Raw genomic sequence first — 26,357 nt, forward strand, 5'->3', positions numbered from 1 at the left:
GAAGTTTTGTCAATTATTTCACATTCACAGTGTAAACTAAGTAGAGACACTCTTGGGCTTCTGAAGAGCGAAGTTCTAGTACCCAATGATCTAGAACCAGAATGAGAAAAGGAAAGTCAGCCAGATGACAAGACTCAGGGGATTCTAAGCCTTTATACCTCTAAAACAAGTCCTGAAAATCTTCATTTTGCAGATTTTGAAAGTAAGGATCAGAGACATTCAATGTGGCTTGCCCGATACTAGGTAGCTTATGCTGTCAGGACCAAAGCTAAAGAGATGTCAGATTTTCTAAGTCCTAAATAGTGATTCTTTTCAATATCCCATGCTGTCTACTTTCAGTACAAAAAGGGGGACTAAGGGGAGAAGGAAAGAAAAAGAAAATAAACACAAAATTATCACAAAAGACATTTCTTAACTTCAATATATTAACCTAACTTAAATATGTTATACCTAAGTTATAAAAAAGGCTAAATACCTTTTAATACCTCATTTGTATTATATTTTTTCCATTTTTTTTATATCTGGGAATTCCCTTAAATTTTCCTGTAATCTAAGAAAATTTATTTCTACTATTTGAAAACAACCCAATAAGTTGATATTTCTGAGAAAACTAGTGCATAAAATAATAAAAAAATTAATCTTTTCTCCCTTACTACATAAGCACTTTGAATGCTTAGGCTAAGAAGTATCTTAATTAATTTTAAGTGTCCTTTAATTTTATAATTAATTATAGGGATTGAATTTATTCTAGGACCCCATTGCCCAACAAGTGTGATCCTTGGCCTCAATATCAAACTACTTGTTCTAACCAGAAAGAGGGCATAGCATATAAACTTCTACAGCATCAATTTGCCTCTAAAAACCCAACTGCCTATATAGGAAGTTTTCTTATCCTTCACTCAGTCAAGATTCAGCTGATTTAAGATTTCTACAGGCCAGGAAAAGCTATTATCAGTATCTAAATTTGGATCTTTGCTGTCAGGTTCTCATTAGCATTGCATGGGAAATGGCTACTCAGAGTCACTCATCCTACTAATGAAACTGGCTCATAAAGTTTGTGCCTAAAAGAATTCACTTAAAGTAGTTCATTTCTAGACTTTCTCTTCCATACCCTACTGGCCCATTCACCCCTGCTCCATCTATACATAATAATAATAATTGGTTTCTAGTTGATTTTTTTCTCCCTTTTCATTATCAATTTAAACATTTTCTTTTTTTTTAACTATAGTGAAAACCTACATATCTAGGGGAAAGACAAACCTTGGTAAATACCAATCCTACATTATGAAGGTGCCAGGGAGGTGTGACTCCATCTTCCAAAGAACTGTATATCAAAGTACAAAATCATGATAAGAAAACTGGATGAGAAGTCAAGAGACCATAATCTAAGTCACTCTCTGCTACTAATTCAAGAATTGAACTGAGAGAAATTATTCAAATTCTCTAGCCCTTAGTGTCTTTAGCTGTAAATCAAAGAGTCCAGACAAATATTGCTGAGGCCATTCCCAGCACTAAAATACTGAGATCCAAAGTATTGACCTTTTCAGCAATGGCAAATACAATATTGCCAATTTTGGTTCTTTATAGTACTTTCTGAATTTGGGTTCTGGGATAAAGGGGCAGCATTTATCCAAATTATCAAATAAAACAGGGCTTAGACCAGAGGAGAAACTGGCCTTAGTTTCTCTCTCTCTCTCTCTCTCTCTCTCTCTCTCTCTCTCTCTCTCTCTCTCTCTCTCTCTCTCTCTCTCTCTCTCTCTCTCTCTCTTTCTATTTCTTTGTTTCTTTCTTCGTTTCTTTGTTTGTTTGTTTGTTTCTTTTTTCTTTGTTTCTTTCTTTTTTCTTTGTTTCTGTGTTTCTGTGTTTCTGTGTTTCTGTGTTTCTGTGTTTCTTTGTTCCTTTCTTTCTTTCTTTCTTTCTTTCTTTCTTTCTTTCTTTCTTTCTTTCTTTCTTTCTTTCTTTCTTTCTTTCTTTCTTTCTTTCTTTCTTTCTTTCTTTCTTTCTTTCTTTCTTTCTTTCTTTCTTTCTTTCTTTCTTTCCCTCAAAAAGGAAGGGAACAAAAACACTTTAAACCCCCTCAATACTTCAGTGGATCTTAGATCTCCTCAGGATGGGTTTTATCCCAGTCAGCATGGACTACATCCTATCTGTACACTCTCATCCTGTGTCAGGTAATAAAGTGGATAGAATTTAGGGCCTACATTCAGAAAGATCTGGATTCAATTCCAACCTTAGATACTTACTTACTACCTATGTACCCTGGACAAGTTGCTTAACCTTTGTCTGCCGCAGTTTCCTCTACTGTAAAAGGAATACAATAATAGTATCAGGTAATATTTTTAAATTGCTTAGTACAGTGCCTGACACATAATAGGTACTTAATAAATGCTTCTTTCTTTCATGTGTTATTCTTTGAAAAAAATCCTTACCTTCTCTCTTGGAATCAATACCAGTATCACCTTCAAGACAGCAGAGGGCTAGACAATTGGAGTTAAATAATTTGCTCAGGGTAGCATAACTAGGAAGTGTCTGAAGTCATATTTGAATCCCAGACCTCTTAGGTTCTGGTTCTCTCTCACTGAGCTACTTAGTTATCCCTCCTGTGTAATTCTTGTCTATTATTTTTGTTTTTTTCATAAACTCTCCCCTGATAACTCTGGCAAACTTTAGACCTTTCACCCTTAATAGGATGTATGATGAATTAGAAAGTGGATAGAACATGAAATTCCAAGATTGTAGATCTCAAGGGGGGAGGGATCTCAATGACTACTTAGTCTGACCCTTTCATTTTATAGATGAGGAGGAGGACATTGAGATAGAGAGCGTTTAAGTGAAATAGTAATTTCTTCCTTTTTCTATGAGTTATATATGTATAAATAAAAAATAAATAAAACAAATATCTTTATAAATAAATAAATAAGTAAAACTAAAATATGCTAATCTTAATATATGTGACTCTTGATTTTCTTTTTTCTGGTTTAGGGGTCTCTAAAACCAAAGATATCTTTTAAAATCCCTTTCAGTTCAAAATCTATGATCCTATGATATTTGCAAAGTCTGCGGAACTTTTCATTTAATTAAGACACAGGTTTTAATTTTGTCTCTGACACTATCCATATGGCCAAAGGCAAAACCTATCTTTTTTACATCTGTTTCCATAGGGGAAAAAAATATAGACTACCTCTATTCCTTACCTTCTGGTAGTATTGTGAGGTTCAAGTGTGGTAATGTTTGTGAAGTGCTTTTTGAGAACTTTAAAGTATTAATACAAGCAAATCTCCCTGTAGTATCTGGTGGCTGGGCTCTTTTTTTTTTCCTGTGTGTAATCTATATGTTTCATTCAAGGACAGGTCCCTATGTAATGATTTAGAGTAGAAAGTTCATTTACCATTTCTGTGTGTTTTAGATCAATATGGAGTTGGACAAATTAAGTTTTGAGCTACTCATTTTTTCAGGGTTTTGAAGGTACTGATGAGAGTTGACCTAGCTTCAATGAATAGGCTCAAGTCTGAGAGTGAGATCTATGCCTTTATTTCTGTCTGGTCATAGAGAGAGCAACTATTTCTTACAAAAAAATACAAACCTTTACAGTCACCTTAAATGGCATTTGAGTCAACTTTGGTAGAAAATAAATAGCTGCTAAAAACCTCCTCTATTCTCCATCTTTGGAAAATTAGAGGAACTTGGTTTTCCTTAAAAATCTCAAAACTAGAAGTCAACTACCTAGACAAAGATATTGTAAACTGCTTGAAGAACTAAGGAGGAGGGGAGTGAAATATGTTCTCTAGATAATGTATGCTAGAAAGAAAAGATGAATTCACTATGTAGACACCATTACAACATGAAAGATGGACAACTAGAGACACTGGTACCCTTGCAATGTAAGAAGAAATCAAGGAAGACCTCTAGAATCTTGAGTGATTTCCATGTGATGACCTGATGAGAGGATATGAACAAGAGTGATACAAGATTGGTAAGTATCCTTGGAATTTGTTCTGTATAATTGGAGAGAACATCAAAATCAGTAAATTTAGAGATCTGTTTGAGAAACGAAGACTGAAGGGGGCTTACCATGAATACTAACCTCTTCTCGAATGAATTCAGTAATTCCCATTAAATATTTTATGGGTGTGCGCATTATTATAGGTACGTCTGTAACTTAAATATATACAATTGCAGACACAATATAGACAGTTTAGCCTCAAAATATGATGTAAATAATATACAAGTAAAAATCCACAAATATAAGAAGATGTAAGAAAACATAAATCTATAAATAAATAAATAATCATTTTCTAAAAGGATTCATGAGAAGCTAACATAGTCAACATCAGGAATGGCCTGACTGTATATAATTGTTAATAGAAAAACTAGAATAAAAAAACTTATCAATATGTTTCAGAAGAGTTTCAGAAGTTTCAGAAGAGAAGAGAACTAGGACAAATAAATATTTATTTTATGATTTTCACTGAGGCCTACATATTATATCTTCCAATGCATAAGAACTAATCTGATCTTTTAAAAATATCAATAGACAATTTATAGAATTCTTAATGAAGGCTGATTCCCAGGGACAGGAGAGATACCGATCATATATAACACAAACTTTCTTGATGATTCTCTATATATTATTTACTCTTTTAAAGGGTTAGGATTTTGTTTGATTAAAATGGATAGTAGGGTCTGTTCTATATTCAAAGCAGGTCTAATATCAAATAAGTGTGAAATAGAGAGATGTATGCTCACCAAAGGTATTTACCCTTCCATGGAGGAAGTTCAGTTCAAAGCCAAAACAGAATTGGAATTCTCTGTAAATCCTCTGTAAATTTTTCCTAATTTCAGTGATGCTATTCTGATTTCATTTCTTCCAGAATACCATAAAACTCTCTCAAATACACAACACTTGGAAGAGGTTGCCTTAGTAGTTCACAAAGGAAAACTAAATGAAGTCTGTTTTCCACTACCACATGGGTAGTTCCCTAGTCAATCCATCACTATCTCTGTTTTTTTTAATAAGCACTTCAAATGGTCAATGAACAGGGCCTAGAATTAGAGGAAGAGAGTGCTGGATTGCTTTTGGAAATTGTTTGAAACTTTCAGTCTTCTCAGAGTAGCTGTTTGCCCCCCTCCCATTCTCTTCCTCTCCCTCTTTCTCACTCCCCCACCTCTAATCACACACATATGTACATTGTTGTTTAACAATATTCTTAATATTCTTCCAGGGATACAATTGGGCTCTAAGCAGGGAACATTACAATCTCACTTGTGTAAATACTGTCATGATCCAAAGTGCAATGGAAAGAGTGAGAATGGACATAACCATAGCTTGTTGCCAATAATGATTCAAACATAACAAGTATCCTAAAAGATGACTTTAGGAAGGAAGTGATTGGAGAAGATGACAGGTAGATAATGTAATGTGAACAAGGAAGGGTAAATAGAAAGCCCAAGTGCTACCTTTGTCACATGTAATGTTTAAAGATCATCATCCTTGATGAATAGAGGTAGAGAGGTGTTTTTAGAGATATTTATGTGGGAGGGCACAGACAATAACTACAGGGGATGAAAAGACATGCAGGAGTTACAATCTTCACAGTTGGATGGAAAATCACTACTGGTAAGAACACTGATCTATTGAAGTCCTGAGCTCTATTACTCACTTCACAGGGTTTTGGTGAGGAAAATGTTTTGTAAAAAAAATCTAAGCTTATCATAATTATCATTATCTCATGTCTTTTCCACTGACAAATCTAAATAGATGAATATAAATTTACGTTCAAGCCACATAAAGACATTTACTACTTTTATATCATTCTTCCTCATATGTTCTTCATTAAATAAAAATAAATCCTAAAAATAAGTATGATTTGTCTAATTTTATGTCAAAGAGAGTGTTACAAACAATGCTAAACTGGCTCTTGGATTGATTTCTAACTCCCAAACACAAACATTATAAAGGTTCACTTAGGGAAAGATAGATATGTAATGTAGTGTTTGAAGATGGAAATGAAAATATTCCCATAACCATCTGTGGTCACAAGATGAAGAGCAAACATGAGGACAAAATATTTGATTTCCTTGATGAATTAGTTACTGACAAATGCCCCATAGAAGAGCTTTCAACTCTGTATTTTTAACTTATGAATAAGAAAATCTAGGAAATATACTCATTCCTATAAAATAGAATGGGATAGTTACTGAAACATAAATTATTTTTAAAGCCAAGACAGCTCTTTGACCAGCATTCATACTAACAAGTCAGTTTGGATGTGCAAAAGTGTTAACAGTCAAGTCTCTTTATAGAATGATTTTCAGAGGGACAAAGATCAAAGGTAACTATTGCCTCTTTGCTTTGTTTTTCCCCTGACAGGAAGATTGTCTGATATTCCTCTAACATCTCATCACTGCTTATTTGGTAGAGCATCTGACCTGGAGCTTTCAGAGAGGTGAATGTGTCCCTACAGAATTCATTTATTAAGGCTTCTAAATTCACTTGATTTTCAGACTTCCGGGTAAACATGGCTGCAGTTTAGACACAGGAATCTACCTTTCATCAGTGCCTACTGACATAGACTACCTCAAAAGGCCAAAAAAACTGAATTCATAGGAACATAGGAACTCCACAGTAGGGTGCAGCATTGAAGGTATGTGGAATTTGGGCATTTCCACCCTATAAGGGGGTGAAATAGCTTCCACCAAAACTTGAGCTGATCTACCCTCCCCCACCCCACCTATGGAGCCAGTGTGCTAGACTCAGAGCCAGCTCAATAGAATCAGTGAACCAGTTAGGGGCACCTCTAGGTCCTTGGCAACTAGTGACTAAGACAACTAAAGACCTACTACCCCTGAGAGCAACTAGACTTGAGACCCCAACAGGCAGAAAAGCACAGACCTTGCTGAGGAGATAGCACAGAGAAGGGCTACAAACAGTAGAAGCCCCAGAGACTATAGAGGTGACCTCAGGCAAAGCCTTGCTCTGTAGCTCCATACACAGAGAGTCTGCCCTCCTCACTCAGACATCTGACTGGAAAGGGAAGGAAAAACCACCATAGTGATGGCAAAATGCACCCAGGAAAATCAACTTCCCAATACCAAGAAAAACAAGAAGAAGGCATTGATCCTGGATAATTTTTATGGAGGAAAAATTCAGACTACAGAGGAAATACCAGATGAGGACATACAAATAAATGCATCCAGATTTTCCAAAAAATGGAAATTGACCACAAGCTCTTGAAGAATTTAAGTCAGATCTTATCAAAAAGATGGAAGAACATTGGCAAGAAAATTGGGACATAGTTCAAAAAGAAAATAACAGTTAAAAGACAGGGACTCCAAATTGGAGAAAGAAGCCAAGAAATCAAATGAAATGATAAGTAAATTAAGGGACCAAAATTAAACAGCTGGAAGCCATGAAAAGCAGGATAGACCATTAGAAAAGGAAAATCAAAATATTATTGTGGAAAATCAAAAGATTATAGCAGAAAACCAGTCTTTAAAGACCAGAATTGGGCAATTAGAAGCCAAAGATCTAACAGAACAGCAAGAATTAATAATGCAAAATCAAAAAGATTGTCAAAATAGCAGGAAACATGAAATATCCCACTGAGAAGATGACTGACCAAAAAAACAGGTGTAGAAGAGACAATTTGAGATCAGTGGTCTACCTGAAAACCCAGAAGTAAACAGAAACCTTGACATTGTATTACAAGAAATTATCCAAGAAAACTGCCCTGATGATCTTGAATAAGAGGGCAAAATAGACATCAAAAGATTTAATAGAACCCCATCTACACTAAATCCTCAAAGATAACCCCCAGGAATGTAACTGCCAAATTTAAGAGCTTCTAAGCTAAGGGGAAAAAAAGTATAAGAAGCCAAAAAGATACAATTCAGATATCAAGGAGCACCAGTCAGGATCATACAATATGTGGCAGCTTCCACACTAAAGGACCGCAAGGCTTGGAATATGATATTCAGAAAGGCATGAGAATTGGGTCTTCAACCAAGGATTACCTACCCATAAAAACTGACTACATATGTCAAGGGCAAAGTATGGACATTCAACAAACTAAAAGCTTTCCAATTATTTGTAAAGAGAAGACCAGAACTAAGTGTAAAGTTTGATATCCAAACACAAAGATCAAGAGAAACATAAAAATGTAAATAAGAAAGAGAGAGGAAAGGGAAGAAAATGTTTTTTTAATTTATATTTTCTTCTTTAAGGGCTTCAATAAGATAAAATTGTTTATATTAATATGTGGGAAAATGTTATTTGTAACTCTCAAAAATTATATTCACTATTATAGAAATTAGAAGATTGGGGTAATAAGTAATCTAAGATGATATACAAAAAAAAAAGTAAAAGGGAGTGGGGAATAGAAGATGGCACCAAGAGAAAATTGAAGGAATAAGATAAATAGGATAATCGATATCACACAAAGAGGTACATGGGAAGGAGAGGGGAAGAATATTATTATAAGAAGGAGGGGAAGAGAGTGCTAATAGAAAATATATAACCTTATTCTCAGTGAAATCAATTCTGAGAGGGAAGATCATCTAGATCCACAGGGGTATAGAATTCTATCTTAGCCTACAGGGAAAGTGAGAAGGGAAAAACTAAAAGTGGAGTGGGGCAGGGACTATAAAAGAGGAGAGAAGGGGGGTGAGAAAACTTAATAGACACTAAAAAAATAAGAAGGGAACAAAAAGATAGGGGGCAAAAAGGGAACTATAATAAAGGTGGGTATTAGGGGGACTGACTAAAAGCAAACCACTGGTCTTATATAGTGAAAGAAGGAAGGACATAACTAGGAGAGAATGACAAAATGTTGGAGAATACAGAGGTGGTTATCATAACTCTGAATGTAAATGGAATGAACTCATCTATAAAATGAAGGAAATAGCAGAGTGGATTAGAAACCAAAATCATACCATATGTTGTCTACAAGAAACATATATGAGGCAGATAGATTCTCACAGAATAAGGATCAAAGACTGGAGCAAGATCTATTGGGCCTAAACTAAGAAAAAGAAGGAAGGAGTTGCAATCATGATATCTGACAAAGCCAAAGTAAAAATAGATCTGATCAAAATAGATAGGGAAGGTAATTACATTCTGATAAAAGGCAGTATAGACAATGAGGAAATATCAATTATCAAAATTTATACATCAAAAGTTATGGCATCCAAATTTCTAAAGGAGAAATTAGTGGAGTTGAAGGAGGAAATAGATAGTAAAACTGTACTAGTAGGAGACCTGAACCTTCCTCTATCAGATCTAGATAAATCAAACCAAAAGACAAATAAGAAAGAGGTAGGAGATGTGAATGAAATCTTAGAAAAAAATCAAGTTAATAGATATGTGGAAAAAAATAAATAGGGACAAAAAGGAATACACCTTCTTTTCAGCATCACATGGTACATTCACAAAGACTGACCATGTACTAAGGGCATAAATGACAAACAAGTGCAAAAAAGCAGAAATAATAAATGCATAGTTTTCAGATCATAATGCAATAAAAATAATAATTCGTAAGGGTACATGAGAGGCAAATCAAAAATTAATTTGAAATTAAATAATATGATTCTCCAAAACCAGTTGGTTAAAGAACAAATCATAGAAACAATTAATAATTTCATTGAAGAAAATGATAATGATGAGATATCCTTTCAAAATCTATGGGACACAGCCAAAGTAGTACTCAGGGGAGAAATTTATATCCTTGAGTTCATATATTAACAAATTAGGGAGGATAGAGGTCAAAGAATTGGGCATACAAATCAAAAAACTTGAAAGGGAACAATTTAAAAATGCCCAGATAAAAACTAAATTAGAGTTCCTAAAAATTAACAGAGAAATTAATAAAACCAAAAGTAAAAGAACTATTGAATTAATAAATAAGACAAGAAGCTGGTCCTTTAAAAAAATATACAACCTACTGGTCAATCTAATTTAAAAAAAGGAAAGAAGAAAACCAAATTAACAGTAACCAACATGAAAAGGGAGACCTTACCTCTAATGAAGAAGAAATTAAGGTAATCATTAAAAACTATTTTGCTCAATTATATAGCAATAAATATGGCAACCTAGTTGATATGGATAAATATTTACAAAAATATAAATTGCCTAGATTAATAGAAGAAGAAATAGAATACTTAAATAACCCCATCTCAGAAAAAGCAATTGAACAAGCCATCAAAGAACTCCCTAAGAAAAAATTCCCAGGACCTGATGGATTCACAAGTGAATTCCATCAAACTTTCAAAGAACAACTAATCACAATAATATACAAACTATTTGATATAATTTGCAAAGAAGGAGTTCTACCAAATTCCTTTTATGACACAAATATGGTACTGATTATAAAGCCAGTAAGGTCAAAAACAGAGAAAGAAAACTATAAACCAATCTCCTTAATTAACATGGATGCAAAAATTTTAAATAGTATAGCAGCAAAAAGACTCCAGGAAGTGATCATGAGAGCTATTCATTATGATCAGGTTGGATTTTTACCAGGAATGCAAGGATGATTTAATATTAGGAAATTGACCATAATTGACCATAACAAAAATCACATGATTATCTCAATAGATGCAGAAAAAGCCTTTGACAAAATACAACACTCATTCCTATTGAAAAACACTTAAAAGAATAGGAATAGAAGGGCCTTTCCTAAGAATAGTAAACAGTATATATCTAAAACCAACAGCTAATATCATCTGCAATGGGGATAAACTAGATGCATTTCCAATAAGATCAGGAGTGAAACAAGGATGCCCATTATCACCTCTATTATTGAACATTGTACTAGAAAGACTAGCAGGAGCAATTAGAGAAGAAAAATAAATTGAAGGTATTAAAATAGGCAATGAGGAGTTCAAGCTATCACTCTTTGCAGATGATATGATGGTCTACTTAAAGAATCCTAGAGAATCCACCAAAAAGCTGGTGGAAATAATCAACAACTTTAGCAAAGTTGCAGGTTACAAAATAAACCCACATAAATCATCAGCATTTTTATAAATTTCCAACACATCTCAGCAGCAAGAAATAGGGGAAAATACATTTAAAATCACCCTAGACAATATAAAATACTTGGGAATCTATGTGCTGAGACAAACACAGGAACTATTTGAACATAACTACAAAATGCTATCCACACAATTAAAACTAGATTTAAATAATTGGAAAAACATTAATTGCTCATGAGTACAATGAGCTAACATAATAAAAATGACAATCCTGCTGACACCAATTTACTTATTTAGTGCCATACCCATTAAACTACCAAGAAACATTTTTATGGAATTAAAAAAACTATAATGAAATTCATTTGGAAGAACAAAAAATCAAGAATATCAAGGTAAATATTCAAAAAATATTCTGATGGAAAGTGGCCTAGCAGTACCAGACCTCAAAGGACACTATAAAGCAGTGTTCATCAAAACACTATAGTACTGGCTAAGAGCCAGAAGGGAGGATCAGTGAAATAGACTTGGGGTAAGTGACCTCAGCAAGATAGTCTATGATAAACCCCAAGATCCCAGCTTTTGATACAAAAATCCAGCATTTGATAAAAAATGCTGGGAAAATTAGAAAACAGCATAGGAGAGATAAGGTTTAGACCAACATCTCATACCCTACACCAAGATAAACTCAGAATTGGCTAATGACTTGAATATAAAGAAGGAAACTATAAGTAAATTAGGTAAACAGAATAATATACTTGTCAGATCTTTAAGAAAAGAAAGATTTTAAGGCCAAGCAAGAATTAGAAAAAGTTACAAAATATAAAGTAAACAAATTTGATTACATTAAATTAAAAAGTTTTTGTACAAACAAAACCAATGCAACTAAAATTAGAAGGGAAGCAACAAACTGAGAAAAAATCTTTATAATAAAAAACTCTGACAAAAATCTAATTACACAAATTTATAAAGAGCTAAATCAATTGTACAAAAACAAGCCATTCTCCAATTGATAAATGGGCAAGAGACATGAATAGGCAATTTTCAGATAAAGAAATCAAAACTAGTGAACTGATCCAACCATTCTGGAGGGCAATTTGGAACTATGCCCAAAGGGCGACAAAAGAATATCTACCCTTTGACCCAGCCATAGCACTGCTGGGTCTGTACCCCAAAGAGATAATGGACACAAAGACTTGTACAAAAATATTCATAGCTGCGCTCTTTGTGGTGGCCCAAAACTGGAAAATGAGGGGATGCCCATCAATTGGGGAATGGCTGAACAAACTGTGGTATATGTTGGTGATGGAGTACTATTGTGCTAAAAGGAATAATAAAGTGGAGGAGTTCCATGGAGACTGGAACAACCTCCAGGAAGTGATGCAGAGCGAGAGGAGCAGAACCAGGAGAACATTGTACACAGAGACAAACACACTGTGGTATCATCGAACGTAATGGACTTCTCCATTAGTGGTGGTGTAATGTCCCTGAACAACTTGCAGGGACCCAGGAGAAAAAAACACCATTCATAAGCAAAGGATAAACTATGGGAGTGGAAACACCGAGAAAAAGCAACTGCCTGAATACAGAGGTTGAGGGGACATGACAGAGGATAGACTCTAAATGAACACTCTAATGCAAATACTATCAACAAAGCAATGGGTTCAAATCAAGAAAACATCTAATGCCCAGTGGACTTACGCGTCGGCTATGGGGGGTTGGGGGGGGGGAGGAAAAGAAAATGATCTATGTCTTTAACAAATAATGCTTGGAAATGACCAAATAAAATATATTAAAAAAATAAATAAGAAAAAAAAAAAAAAAAGAAATCAAAACTATAAGTAAACACATGAAAAAATGTTCTAAGTCTCTTATAATCAGAGAAATGAATATCAAAACAACTCTGAGGTACCACCTCATACCTAGCTGATTGGCTAACATAACAGCAAAGGAAAGTAAAAATTTTGGAGGGGATGTGGCAAAATTGGGACATTAATGCATTGCTGGTAGAGTTGTGAATGAATCCAACCATTTTGGAAGGCAATTTGTAACTATGCCCAAAGTGCACTAAAAGACTGTCTGCCCTTTGATCCAGCCATAGCACTGCTGGGTTTGTACCCCAAAGAGATAATAAGGAAAAAGACATGTACAAGAATATTCATAGCTGTGCTCTTTGTAGTGGCAAACAATTGGAAAATGAGGAGATGCCCTCTGATTGAGGAATGGCTGAACAAATGGTGGTATCTGTTGGTGATGGCATACTATTGGGCTCAAAGAAACAATGAACTGGAGGAATTCCATGTGAACTGGAATGACCTACAGGAAGTGATGCAGAGTGAGAGGAGCAGGACCAGGAGAGCATTATAAACAGAGACTGATACACTGTGGCACAATCGAACGTAATGGACTTCTCTAATAGCAGCAATGCAATGATCCAGGACAATTCTGAAGGACTTATAAGAAGGAACGCTATCCACATTCAGCATGAACATCTGTGGGAGTAGAAACACAAAAGAAAAACAACTGCTTGATCACATGGGTCAATGGGAATATGATTGGGATTATAAACCCTAAATGATCATCCTTGTGCAAATATAAATAATATGGAAGGAGGTCTTGACCAATGACACATGCAAAGCCCAGTGGAATTCTGTGTCAGCTATGGGAGGGGTTTGGGAGGAGGGAAGGAAAAGAACATGATTTTTGTAATCCTTGAAAAATACTCTAAATTAAACAATTAGATAAAATTAAAAAAAAAACTTCATTTTATTTTGTTCCCCTTAGATCTTTGAGGATGAAGAGAGTCCCTGAAATACTTCTATAAAGCACTACTGTGAAACATTTATCCATTTTATAATCAAATTTCCTCCTTTCTCACCCACCCCACACTCTATCATTTTTTAAATTGAATGCCTTTTAAATTATTCTTAAAATGAACCAAACATAACCAAAAGATTTCATTGATTACTCAACCGTGCATTTAGGTTACTGTAAACCTACCTATAGTAGAACAATGTGGGAAAGTACAAATAGGTCTGAAATGGGAGTCACAGGTTCTCAGTTTGAATCCCATTCTTGACAATGTGATCTTAGACCATCATTTAATATTCCTTAGCCTCCCTGATGTGAAGTTTGGACAAAAAGGTCTCTTCTAGTTCTATCTATATGCTCTTATACCTTCTATGTCTCTTTTGGACTATAGATGGGAAACCCTATATAATCCTAAAATAGAATGATATCATAACAATTATTTCAAAAAGAGCAAATTGAAATAATGTCCACATTTATCCTGCTTTTCCTTCCTTTTCAGAGCTTTTAATAAAGCTGGCAAGTCTAGGGGACAAATTCAAATACTGATTATCCCATCTATTCTTGAATGGATGTGAAACTCAAGTTGGATCATAAACTGAACAGGTTTCCCTAAAGGTGTCTGAGTGATCTGAAATCATATCATTTTCTATCACTACTGAGAGGAGCTTATAAACCCAGACATTTGCTTAGGTGGAATGCTTCTCAGTTTTGGAAAGTCCTAAATGAATCAAAAGGGTACCTTTCAACAGAACAGTATTATACATATGCATTTTAAATACTTAATTGTCACTGTATTTCAAAAAAGATGATTTGATAATATTGCCTCATACCCAAACTCATGCCCAAAATATGTTTGGTTTCACTTCTTGTAAATATGTACTTTGAATTCACAGATTTAGAGTTGGAAGAGAACTTAGGGATCATTTAGCCCAACCTTCTCATTTTAAGATGAAGAAGTTGACATCCAGAGGTTAAATGACTCCTATACATACAAAATAACACAGCCTTGATCCCCTGACTCCAAATACATCATCATTATCTACTGAGCCTGATTTTGAATTTACATCACTTAAAGTTAAAAGTACAACCAGAAACTGTGATATAATAAGTGTCAATGACTTTCTCATATAAAACCTTCATTTATTATGACACAGATGTGACTGGATTTTCAAAAGTTATTTCAGCAGTGCAAAAGATGAAGAATGTGGGTACCACAAAGGAAAGGTGAGCAACTGCATAACTATAGTCTAAGGTTTAAAGTAATTAAATTTTGAAAAGAAGCCAATTTCAGTTTAGCCATCAGATCATAGTATTTTGTACACAGAAATTTTGGAAGAAATTAAATCACAAGAAAGCTGTAATTAGTGTCAGTTACGAAAGAACCAATATTCAAGAAATCAAAGATTTGTGAGGTATTGAAGCAGATGAGTTTTAGTATTCATCTCTAAAAACTACTGCATTCATAGACATATATCTATTCTCCATGGACAAGGATAAAGTTTTATATATGTATTTCCAAGTTTGAATGGTATTGAGGATATGCATAAATAATTTTATTCTTAGTGTGATATTGTTAGAAAAAAACAATTAATATGCTGTTGGTAGCCTTAAGAGATCTTCTATTTAGGATTTAAATTGCAATGTCCATTTTAAAAGAGTAAACTTTTTAACTAATAAATTTTGGCTAACACATTTTTAGTTAACTATTAAGTGTATACATAAACATTCATTCATCCTCAGGCAGAATATTTAATTTTTTCACATTTTAGCATTTGATTATGGTTGATAATTCATTTAAAATACAATTAAATAGGCAGGGGCTCCAATCCCAAATGTGTAGTAACTCATTCTTGAAAGGCTTTTGTTTCCCCTCATTTGTCCTGTAAGCAAAGTATTTTAATTTAGGGAGATTTAGGTCATAATTTTAATGCAAAAAAAAATAATGATGGCAAAATAAAACATTGCCTCCCTAATTCCTCTCTTAATTCAAAGAATAATGCTGGAAAAGATAAGAAAACCAGTTTTTAAAAATAATTAATTTTGATCTAACTCAAGATTTTTTTTTTAAGTATTAATGAGTAAGAAGGCTCCCCACCCACAATAAAGGAAACATGGATTTTAGTCTTGGCTCTGTTATCCACTCTCTCCACATCTGATTACATAGGCTTAATTAGATTTTATCTAGCCTTCAGGTTGGTCAATTCTAAAATGAGCAAATTGTATCAGATGATCTCCAAGATCCAATGAAGAAATAAGATTCTATAATTTGGAGAAGCCAAACTGGAAAGTGCAAGAATGGGACTTGATTACGTCTAGTAAATCCTATATAATCACCTAGGTAGTGAGTTGATCTCAGAATTAGTTGTTCTATGGATAGGTGACTGAATTATTTCTTTTAGGGCCATGTTAGGCAATCATGTAAGGTACTAATAGTATATTGGCTTTGGTTTTAGGAAAGATCTAGATTTGAATTCTGAATCTGACTCTTGTTATCTAATCAAGTTACTTCACTTTGCTTATAGTCTTATTTATAAAATTGTATTGATACTATTAGTGGCAGTTAACTTCTGGGGTTGTGAGAAAAAAATGCTTTGAAAAATAAATTGGGTAAAGGAAATGTGGATAATCCTTTTTAAAAAAAATATAGTCCCACATCTGGGTATTGGAACAGATTTCTCTATGGGCAAGGATATGCTTTCAATTTCACTGGAAAAGAACAAAGATGGCTCAGAGTATTAGTGGACTGAAAATAAGAGAGACAGAAGACACAGCCACAGGTATTTTGCTATATAAGTTCAGAGACTAGAGACTAGGTATTTTGTGTAGCTGGTCCCCTTTTAGGCACTTTTAACTATTCAGTGTCGAGAAGGGGGTCTAGTTGAAAGGGACTGAAACTATTGACTTCTGTCACCTCGGGAGAGCTGCAAAAGTTATTTTAGTGTTTTAGACTAATTCCTTCATTTGCCTGAAAATTTTTCATTAGATCTTTAATTGTATATGTTTTATGAACTGTTTTTCAAAGCTAGTTTATCTTTGATAGAAAAGTATGACTTGTCAACGCTTTATAAATTGTGGTGGTTCTTAATTGGGAAGAAAGGAGGATAAAAAAAACAAGGCGTTGTCCAAAGGTAAACCAAATGTTAGTGAAATTTGTATTTATTGTTGGCAAAAATGAATTAATTATTTTATAAGTATAGAAAAATTAGAAAACATGTCTTTAAGTTTTATTACAAACTAATATTCTGAATTGTTAAATGTACAATGTACAATGTATATTTATTACATTGGTCAAGTGCAATATCGCATAAAAATAAGAGTAATATTTATCAAAACAAAAAAAATTCTTCTAATGCCATACCACTTCCAGCTTGGCCTTTCTTTCCTAATTTATGGATATTTATTTTCCTAATTGAATGAGGAATGGATTAATGAAAGTAGAAAAAAATGCATATGTCATCATGCTAATATTAGTCCAACAAATTGATGGAAATATCTCCAGAAATGTATTAATAGCACATCCAACTGAAATGGACATTCTAATTAATTATAGTGTTTCTTTTTCCTTTAATGTAGCAGAAGAAAATTATTGATCCTGTTTATTCACTTAATGCTATATGTCATGTTACTTATCAATAAAATTATCTATTACTTTTTTGCACAGGATTATTTTATATAGAACTATTTATATAGAACTGAGGTAACTTTTTAGAAATATATATGAATAATTTACTAGTGAACCCAAAACATTTTGAATATTAGGAAGTGCTACAGCAAAGTAATAAGGATAAAAAAATTAGAGTATAATTTCATTTATGAATATATTGAAATTATGTTCTTTAAGTTTATTTTAAAACTTGTACATCTAGGCTGAATGATTAGCTACACATCATTTATTTTTTGTTCATGTACGTATATATTAGCATAGACACATTAAAAATCAATTAATAGACAAGTATATAATAAAAATAAATATCTTAATAAGGAAACTAGCTCTTCCCTAGGAATATTTACTTTTTGGGGACATTTCAAGTCATTGTTTTCATCTACATAGAAGAATTAAAGTCTTCCAAAATGATTATTAATTATTCAGGTTTTATCTTTGGTATATATCTGGTAGAAGAATTAGAACAATTGAAATTTCAAAGCCAACACACACTTCTTTGTGCAACTCCTTGTGCAACAAATGCATGCAGAAATTTTTAGACAAAACAAGCCAACATTTGAGGCATGTAGTGCTAAGTCTAGGCACTACTGAAATTTTTTTTTCATGTGTTCTTGATTGAACATACACAAGCAGGAAGAATGGTTTCTTTTCTAGAGGATGATGTAGTCAGAAAACCTTTCTACTAGGAACCAGGTGAGCTACCTTTTAGACTTGGCACTAATACTCATTATCTATGGAGTCTTTTATGCTATTTAACTTCTGTGATCTTGGTTTGCTCAAATGTTAAATTGGCAACTTGAACTAGATGATGTTTCCTTAATAAGATTTTAAAATTTGTTGAAGTAGATTTGTAAAACTAGAAAAAGGACAGAAGCCCTTCTCACATTTTATTTTAGAAGGCTGCTTACTGGCTGGCCAAAAATTTTCTGGAGAAACTGGAGTTCCCTGGATTAAGAAAGTAGAAGCTTCTACTTCCTGGGTGAAACTCTAAATCTGCTATATTAAAATATGAATTTTTAAAACTCTCATCTTCCATATTAGAATCAATACTGTGTATTGGTTCCAAGACAGAAGACGTAAGAGCTAGGCAATGGAAGTTAAGTGACTGACCCAGGATCATGAACTCAGGAAGTATCTGAGGCCATATTTGAACTCAGGACTTCATCTCTCTAGTCATGGTTCTCAATCCATTCCTATATGAACTATTTTTTATGCTTTAATATTCAAACTTGTCTGTGTGTTTATTTAACAATGGATTTTAGAAAGATGTTATAGAAATAAGTGAATTATTTATAATAAATAGTCATATAAATGGAAAGGAAACCTGTACATATTGTGGGCAAATCTAGAAACTGGATATATTAAGGTAGATTCTGCCTGTGCTGAACCAGTTTTTGTGTAAATTATTTTCAAAATGGGGCAGTACTAAGTCTAATTACATAAAAAAATTGGAGAATTGAATCAAATGAATTTTATTTATTTTCCTTCCTTTCTACCTCATTTAATATTCCCGTTTTTAAGACTGGTACCTATAAGTTTAAAAGAATGGAAATTTAACAGGTATAGTCATCAGACTTCTATCAAACACACTCACAAATCAGATATCTTAAATGTACTGGGTGCCTTGTGAGATACAAAGATAAAAGAACGAACAGAAAATAATTCCTGCCCTCAAAAGATTTATTTTCCAGTTAATTAAAAAGATATGAATAAATTGATTTATGTATTTAATATTTTTCAGAAATAAAAAAAAATCCATAGCATTTATATTTGATAGGCAAGAATCTTGAGTAGCAACCCCACTTAGTCATTGGTAATCCTATATATAGTCCCTCATTTTGAACTAGTCCTTTTGTCTACATTCTGGTCAGAGCATCCAGATCTATCCTGATCCTCTCTTTTTCATCTTCATCTAATCAAAACAAAACTAAACTTATGACCTGCAAATATATGCAAAGATATATTCTATTGTAATATATCTTGGCCTAAATTTTAAATTGCTATGCATACATGTATTTATTTAAAAGGTCTAAAGGTCATTTAAACAGCGCAATCACATTGATTCTAGTAAATACAATGATTTATGTTAGTTTTTAGAATACTTCTAAACTGAAATGAAAACAAAACAAAACAAAAATATCAACTAAGACATTGTAATTACTAATAGCACCTTTGAAAGTAAAGCATCTTTAAAATATAGATAAGTCTTATAAAAGAAAATTATGAAATATTATTACCTTAATTAAGGGGTATGCTGGAACCATATTGACCCTGGCTCAGGAGATTTTTATAATTTCAGTATGAGCATTCAGTATGAATATTTCAACATCAGAAATTAGCAAACACTAAAAATTAGGGTTTGATTCATTTTTTGGTATTGATTGACTGATCTTAGCAACATGATGGAGAAATGTTAATGATGCAAATTAAACTTATAAGTACATCTTAATGTAGCTCCAAAAAATGTCAGAAAAAATTATTGAAACTTGTATCAACATGTAATCTGGAAAAACAAACCACATTATTTTTAAAATGCACCCGGAGTATTTTTTTCAGAGATCTGGTTGTTAAGTATTTATGAGAATATTAAGTTTATTTGTGAAGTTCTCTATATACATTTTTTCTCTTTTAGAGAGCACTCAAATAGTTAAAGATCTCCTCATTGCCACTGGATAGCAAAGAAAATATGATTCCATTAATCAATCAACAAGCATTTTTCAATGCTTACTATATTACAGGCATCGAAGCACTCAGGATTAAAAAGAAAATGCAAAATAAAGGGCAGATTTGATAGACCCACAGAATGTAAAGTCTAAAAAGCATAAAGTTGAATTGCTACCCTGTACAAATAAAGGAACTGGCCCAGAGAGATGAAACAATTTAGACAATATTCATGGTGACATTGCCTTCAAGGGGCTGCTTTAAGGCACATTCATTTAACAAAGGAAAATAATTATCACTTTCAGATATTGCTTTATACTATAGCTAAGTTAAAGAATAAACATCTGGATAATTTAAAATTCAAAGAAAGTATGAATATACATTAATTTTACATTATTAAACATTTTTAATGTATTCTTAAGTTTTGATTCAAATTAAGATAGCTATTTGTGACATAGAAAAAATTTGTTTTTTTCCAATGTTTTCAATGGTGTTTAGTTTTCTTCATTTTACTCCATTCTCAGTCATTTGCTTTAGATATCCTTTTACTTGTTCTCTTTTATCTGCTGATTCTTTTTTTAACTTTAATGATTTCTTATAAAAGCCCTGAATGATTTTATAATTGATTTGTTAGAGATTCACTCTCTTTCTAAAGTTTCTTAGAGTTTCCCATTGATCTACTTCAATTAATTTAATTGATTCATCAAATATTTTAATGAGGGTTCACTACCTCCAAAAGACTTTGATATTTAGATATCCTGGAGATATGAATGGTATTATTTTTTATAAGTTACTGATTGAGATAAGATGTTTATATGAATTAATTTAAACAAAGGAAATGTGAATGATAGATATAGTCAGAGAGTTACATAATGTCACTGCAAGAGAAAGTTAGCTTCTGATTTAGTAAGATGTAGATTTAAGTTAAGTCTCTGAGATGTACTGGCTATATTATCCCAGATAGCTAACTTAATTTGTCAGTGTTCTAGGCCATACTTTATTACTCTTAAATTGCAAATAAAATACCAGTCTGTATTGGTAGAGGAAGGACTTCACTTGGAACACTATATAAATTAAATCACGTTTCAATACTAAAAAGGTAGTGTGGAGAGGGTCAGGAAATGCCTATAGAATGATAGTATCATAAAATAGTAACATAGAATAGTATCATAGAATCACAGAATCACAGAATCATGGCTCTGCAAAGGGCTTCTAGAGGTGGTTCTGTGGATATAGAACTGAAGAGATATAAATTCACATCCTTGGAAAGTCACTTAACTATTTTTGTCTTAATTTTCTCATTTGTAAAATGAGAGGAGAAGGAAATGGCAAAGTACTCATTTCTTTGCCAAGAGACCCTCAAATGTAATCACAAGTTGGACAAGTTGGAAAGGGAAGGGTATAAGAGAACTGAGGTCCAAGATAGAAATCTGTTGATCTGAAGATGACTCCTGGCCCTTCTCCTCACTATCGGCATGATTTTTGGCAAATTACAACCCTGAGTAATAGTTAACTCATTGGTAAAATCATGATGAAATAGTTTAGGCAATTTTTTTGTTTTTCAGTCATTTCAATCATGTCTGATTCTTTGTGACCTTTGCAACAATAATAAAAAAAAGCTAACTACTATCAATTATTTTGTTGTATTTTGGACTTCCTAGGCTACTTTTGACTTCCTTTGGGTATATGTCTATCAATGGGGTCTCTGTGTCAAATGATATGCAAATTATATTCACTTTTTATAATAGTTCTAAGTCATTTTCTTGCAGGGTTAGGCTAACTCATATCTCCAAAACTATACTAAAATGTCTGAATTCCTACAACTCCAACATGAACTATTTCTATTTTTTCATTTTGACATTTTGCTGACTATGAGGTAAAATTCTCAAAGTGGTTTTAATTTCCTTTTTTCTCTCAATTATTGAGATGATATAGTTTTTAATAAAGGATTGAGAATTTATAATTCATTTGAATACCTGTTTTTATTTTTTGTTCCTTTTGATCACTTATTCACTAGGAAACTTACTGGTTTTCCTTCTTTATATATCTTAGTCATTAGGCATATCAGACAGAGATATCTTGTTAAGGGTAAAATTTAGGGTTGAGACTGAATATATTTTTAGTTGGTTGCCAGGGATTTAAATTTTAAATCCTAACAAAATACTCAAGTCAGAATGGAATTTTATGGTGGTTTATTTACAACAGAAGGAAGAAATTAAGAATGAGAGAGAGAGAGAGAAGGAAAAGGGGAGTATAGATGCCTTGGCCTACTCTGAACCCAGCGGGAGTTCAGAGGGCTCAGCCAAGGGGCCTTCCCAGAAAATTAAATCTAGCTCAGCTTCCAGCCAGGAGACCTCCTCCAAGATGAGGGGCTTCCTTGGAGGCTGGTGCCTGCAGAATGGTCATCAGCCTTATCACTCACCACGTGATGGTCTAAGGGAAGCAGTCTCAGGTCTCATGCTCAAGCTCCTCCAAGTCAAGTTTCACTGCCAAAGTTCCGCTCACAGGAAGTGATGCAAAATATGAAGACAGTTCTTTACGCCACTTCCTGTGTCTCACATGTACCAATGGTGGCTTAAACTTGGCTTTGGACAGTCAGTTGTTTCTTATTTGTCACTTGCTAGCACACAGGGGTATTAGACCTTCTTTCCCCACTCTTAATTCTTAAGTAGGGGTGTATATATCCCTGGTTGCTAAAATTCAAAAGATTAAGGTGGAGTAAATCTAAAATTCACAATCTGACACAGAGGCATTTTGTTTTCCTACAACCAATAATTTCCCTTCTTGGGGGCAACTGAGTGGCTGGGTGGAATCAGAGCCAGGCCTAGAGAAAAGAGGTCCTAGGTTCAAATCTGGGCTCAAACACGTCCTAGCTGTATGACCCTTATTGCTAGTCAGCCTTACTATGTTATGGGCAAACCACATATCCTCCTTCTGCCTTTTCTTCATCTGTAAAATAAGAATATTGGACTAAATGGTTTCTGAGGTCTCTTTTATCTAGAGATTTATGATCTTATGATACTATGTTAGCTGTTTTGCTAATGTTAAATCATCTCTGTATCCTGGCATAAATTTAAATTGGTCTCAGGTTTATTCTGTTACAACATTTTTTTTATTTTTTTCAATATTCATAAAATGTTTTTCTCTGCTTTATTCCTCCATAGTTTAGATATAAGAGCAATATATGCCTCATAAAAGAAATTTAATATTTTTTCTTTCTGAATTCTCAATAATAGAGTATGTAGAAGAGATATTAGTCATTCTTCATGTTTTATAGAAATTACCATTAAGTCTATTAGAACTGAGAGACTTTTCTTTTGTAGTTCCTTTATGATGTTTAATTTAATTATGTTTGATTGGCTTGCTTAAGATTTCTAGTTCACAATCTTTCTTTTTAAATTTTCAGTTTTGCTAGTGCATAATTTTAATTGACTTTGCAATTCTTTTCAAAGAACCACTTAATGTACTTAATTATTTTATGGTCATATCCTCTCTATTTCAGAACTTTGTCTTTTTGCAATTTATTCAACTTTTTCTTTATAAATTTAGATGCTTTGTCACTTGATGTATGTAGTTTTAGGACTGATATTTTTCATCACTCATATTAACTTTAAATATCGTTAATAGTTTCTTTGTATTCCTCTTTTCATATTATAATATTTTTATTTTAAGAAGTATTTCTTTATCCTTCTTAATTTTTGGTTATATTTTCTTAACTATTCTGCCATATTATTTGATTGATCAATCTATTAATATTTAATGTTACTAAGAGCAGGTTCCTTAAACTTTATGTTTCTTCATTTATTTTTGACCCCTCTTCTTTTAAAACAGTACTTTCTTCCTGTAATTAGTTTTTATCACTAGACTACTTTAATGGTTATTTATTCTGAGAGTCAATGCCCTAACCCATCACCAAACTCCTATTTATCTTTCAATCTCAGGATAATTTATTCAAATTCTCTTTTTTCTTTTTTCTTTTTTATTTGTACCCCACCTCCACTCCTTTGACATTTATTTCCTTTCCCAGAGACCTATAGGTTCAAAATCTTTCCTCTTTACCTACTCAACATTCATGATTAAGGAATACTCTTTTGATCAGCCCTTTCCTAATAATCTCTCATTACTTTGCCCTCTTCCTTGTATATTTACCCTTACGACCTTCTGTGAATGCTGTTTTTTTTTTCATTCAAAATCTAAACTTTGTCAATCATTAATAAATAGATTTGGAATTAGAATGAACCTTTGAGACTATCTAGTCCAAATTCCTCATTTTATAATTGAGGAATTGAGGCTAAGAAAAGTAATTTAACTAAAAGCACATAAATAAGGCATTTTCTCACTATAACATATCCCCTCACTATGTATTTCTTCTTTATTATCTGTTTCCCTCATAATAAGAAAAGACATCTCTTGAGTTGAAAGTTTCTCTGGTTTATAGATCTAAAATCTATGGACTTTAGCAGCCACTGAGTTGACTTGTGCCCTTAAAAGGAAACTGATGTACAGAAATGTTAAGAGCATTGCCAAGGGTCACACAAGTAATATGCTTCTGAAATAAGATTTGAAACCAGATACCCCTCCTAGTTCAGGGCTTTATCTACTTTACTATAATATTTCTCAAGTTTTAAGCATGGGCTGTTTCTACTCTCCCTTTCACTCTCCTTTCCCCTAAGATCTATGGATTCAATCAATCAGTACTTTGTAATCTATATTCAAAAGTTCTTGACCATTTTCTTGCATTATTTTTATAGTAATTTTTTGTTTGCTTATGTTTACTTTGTTTTTATTATATATCATATTCTTCTAGGGAACCTATGATTCTTAGGTTGTCTGTGCACACATCTTTCTTCAATGTGAGTCATTTTACCTTATGGAGAATTCTCTTGTTCTTTTAAAATTATCTTTTGATTCTCTTCTGACAAATTTTTACCCACTTCAATTTTTTTTTATTTTCAAATATTTTCTTTTCTCTTTCTGAACCTTAATTTCTTTGCTAAGATTCTACATCATGTATACTAATTTCATTAGTTCTCTTTTAGTGCTCTTTCCACTATACTGCAATTCCTCAGAAGTTTAGACAAAAATTTCTGGTTTACTTTTTTATCTTCAGATTCAGACAGTTTTTTTTAAGTCTTTTTTTTTTGTCTTTTCCTGTTATTCTTCAAAATCTTTAGGTTATCCTGGGTTTTTGCTTTTCTGAGAGTTCTCCTATAGACTGGTGCCTATTTGATTGATATTTATCTTTGTTTTGCAGTCCTTCTTTCCATCATATGGATGCACTAAATCTGAATTCACCAGAGAGTTCTTTTGGTAGGCATCTTAGTTTCTTTAGATGAATTTCCATTTCTTTCATCATTGGGATCTTTTGTGAGTACACCACAAGAATCTTCCATACACTTGGCTGTATTTCTTTAAAAAATCTTTGTCCCTGGGATACTTGTCTTTTCTCTGAAGTCTAAAAAAAAAAATCTTCTTTCTTAAAACGACGGAAATACGCCATACCTCACCAAGTCTCCGTGATAACTATGAAGTATAGTAAACCAGATAGGTATCAGTGAGGCTTGTGGGGTGTGACTCATGACAGAAATTCAGCAACCGAAGTGGCACATCTTGTTGAAAAGGCATGATGTTGTTTATGAAGAAAATATATTACTTTGAGTAAGTTCACCAACTGTAGTGGAGAAGCATGCTGAAGAATATTTAGGTGAAGTTCATTGGTGGGAGACACAGAAGAACACCTGGCCAGAAGGAGAAAATAGTTGATGAATTCTGGAAGTAGATTTCAAAGCTGGAATAGAAGTAAGAAATATTAGTAATGGAAGACTTCTATTATGGGAAAGGTCCTGTTAAAAGTAGGTATAATCTTGCCTTACTTAGTGATAAGGTAATTCTTTAAATCATGGAGAAATGAAAGAGGGATATTGCTATTCTAATTTTCATGTGCTCTCTTAAATGTGAGTAATATTTTATTGATGGCTAAATCTGAAAGCCTTTTCTTGATCCTCATCTTTCCTGGCTTGCCTGAAATATTTGCCACTGATGCCAAGCAGTTCCTCTTCTGTATACTTTCTCCTCCCTGGATTTTAATAATATCTATTCTGTTTTAGTTTTCCTTCTACCTGACCAATTCTCAGTCTTCTTACAGGATCATAGTCCATGTCTTAACCCTTTGTGCTGGTATACTATAGTGCTTAGTCCTGGGCTCTCTCCTCTATTGTCTTCATACATGTTCTTTTCAACTCTAATCTTCTTG

At 33.1% G+C, this 26,357-nt stretch overlaps 1 protein-coding gene, 1 long non-coding RNA gene and 1 other non-coding gene across 3 annotated transcripts in view; all 3 read right to left on the minus strand.

Annotated features, from left to right (window-relative positions):
* NALF1 (NALCN channel auxiliary factor 1) overlaps positions 1 to 26,357 on the minus strand; it is a 731,256-nt gene that overhangs the window by 137,538 nt on the left and 567,361 nt on the right. The window lies entirely within an intron of this gene.
* The window catches only part of LOC130455893 (uncharacterized), a 230,490-nt gene continuing 217,021 nt past the window's right edge, over positions 12,889 to 26,357 (minus strand). Inside the window, exon 3 of the long non-coding RNA XR_008914144.1 lies at positions 12,889 to 25,842. This is a non-coding gene — a long non-coding RNA (uncharacterized LOC130455893). The remainder of the gene's footprint in view (positions 25,843 to 26,357) is intronic.
* Positions 25,611 to 25,667, minus strand: MIR7337 (microRNA mir-7337). The gene has a single exon (NR_127556.1). It is a non-coding gene; the product is annotated as a microRNA mir-7337 (primary transcript).

Source organism: Monodelphis domestica, chromosome 8 (genome assembly GCF_027887165.1).
Source record: "Monodelphis domestica isolate mMonDom1 chromosome 8, mMonDom1.pri, whole genome shotgun sequence".
Classification (NCBI taxonomy): Eukaryota; Metazoa; Chordata; class Mammalia; order Didelphimorphia; family Didelphidae; genus Monodelphis; species Monodelphis domestica.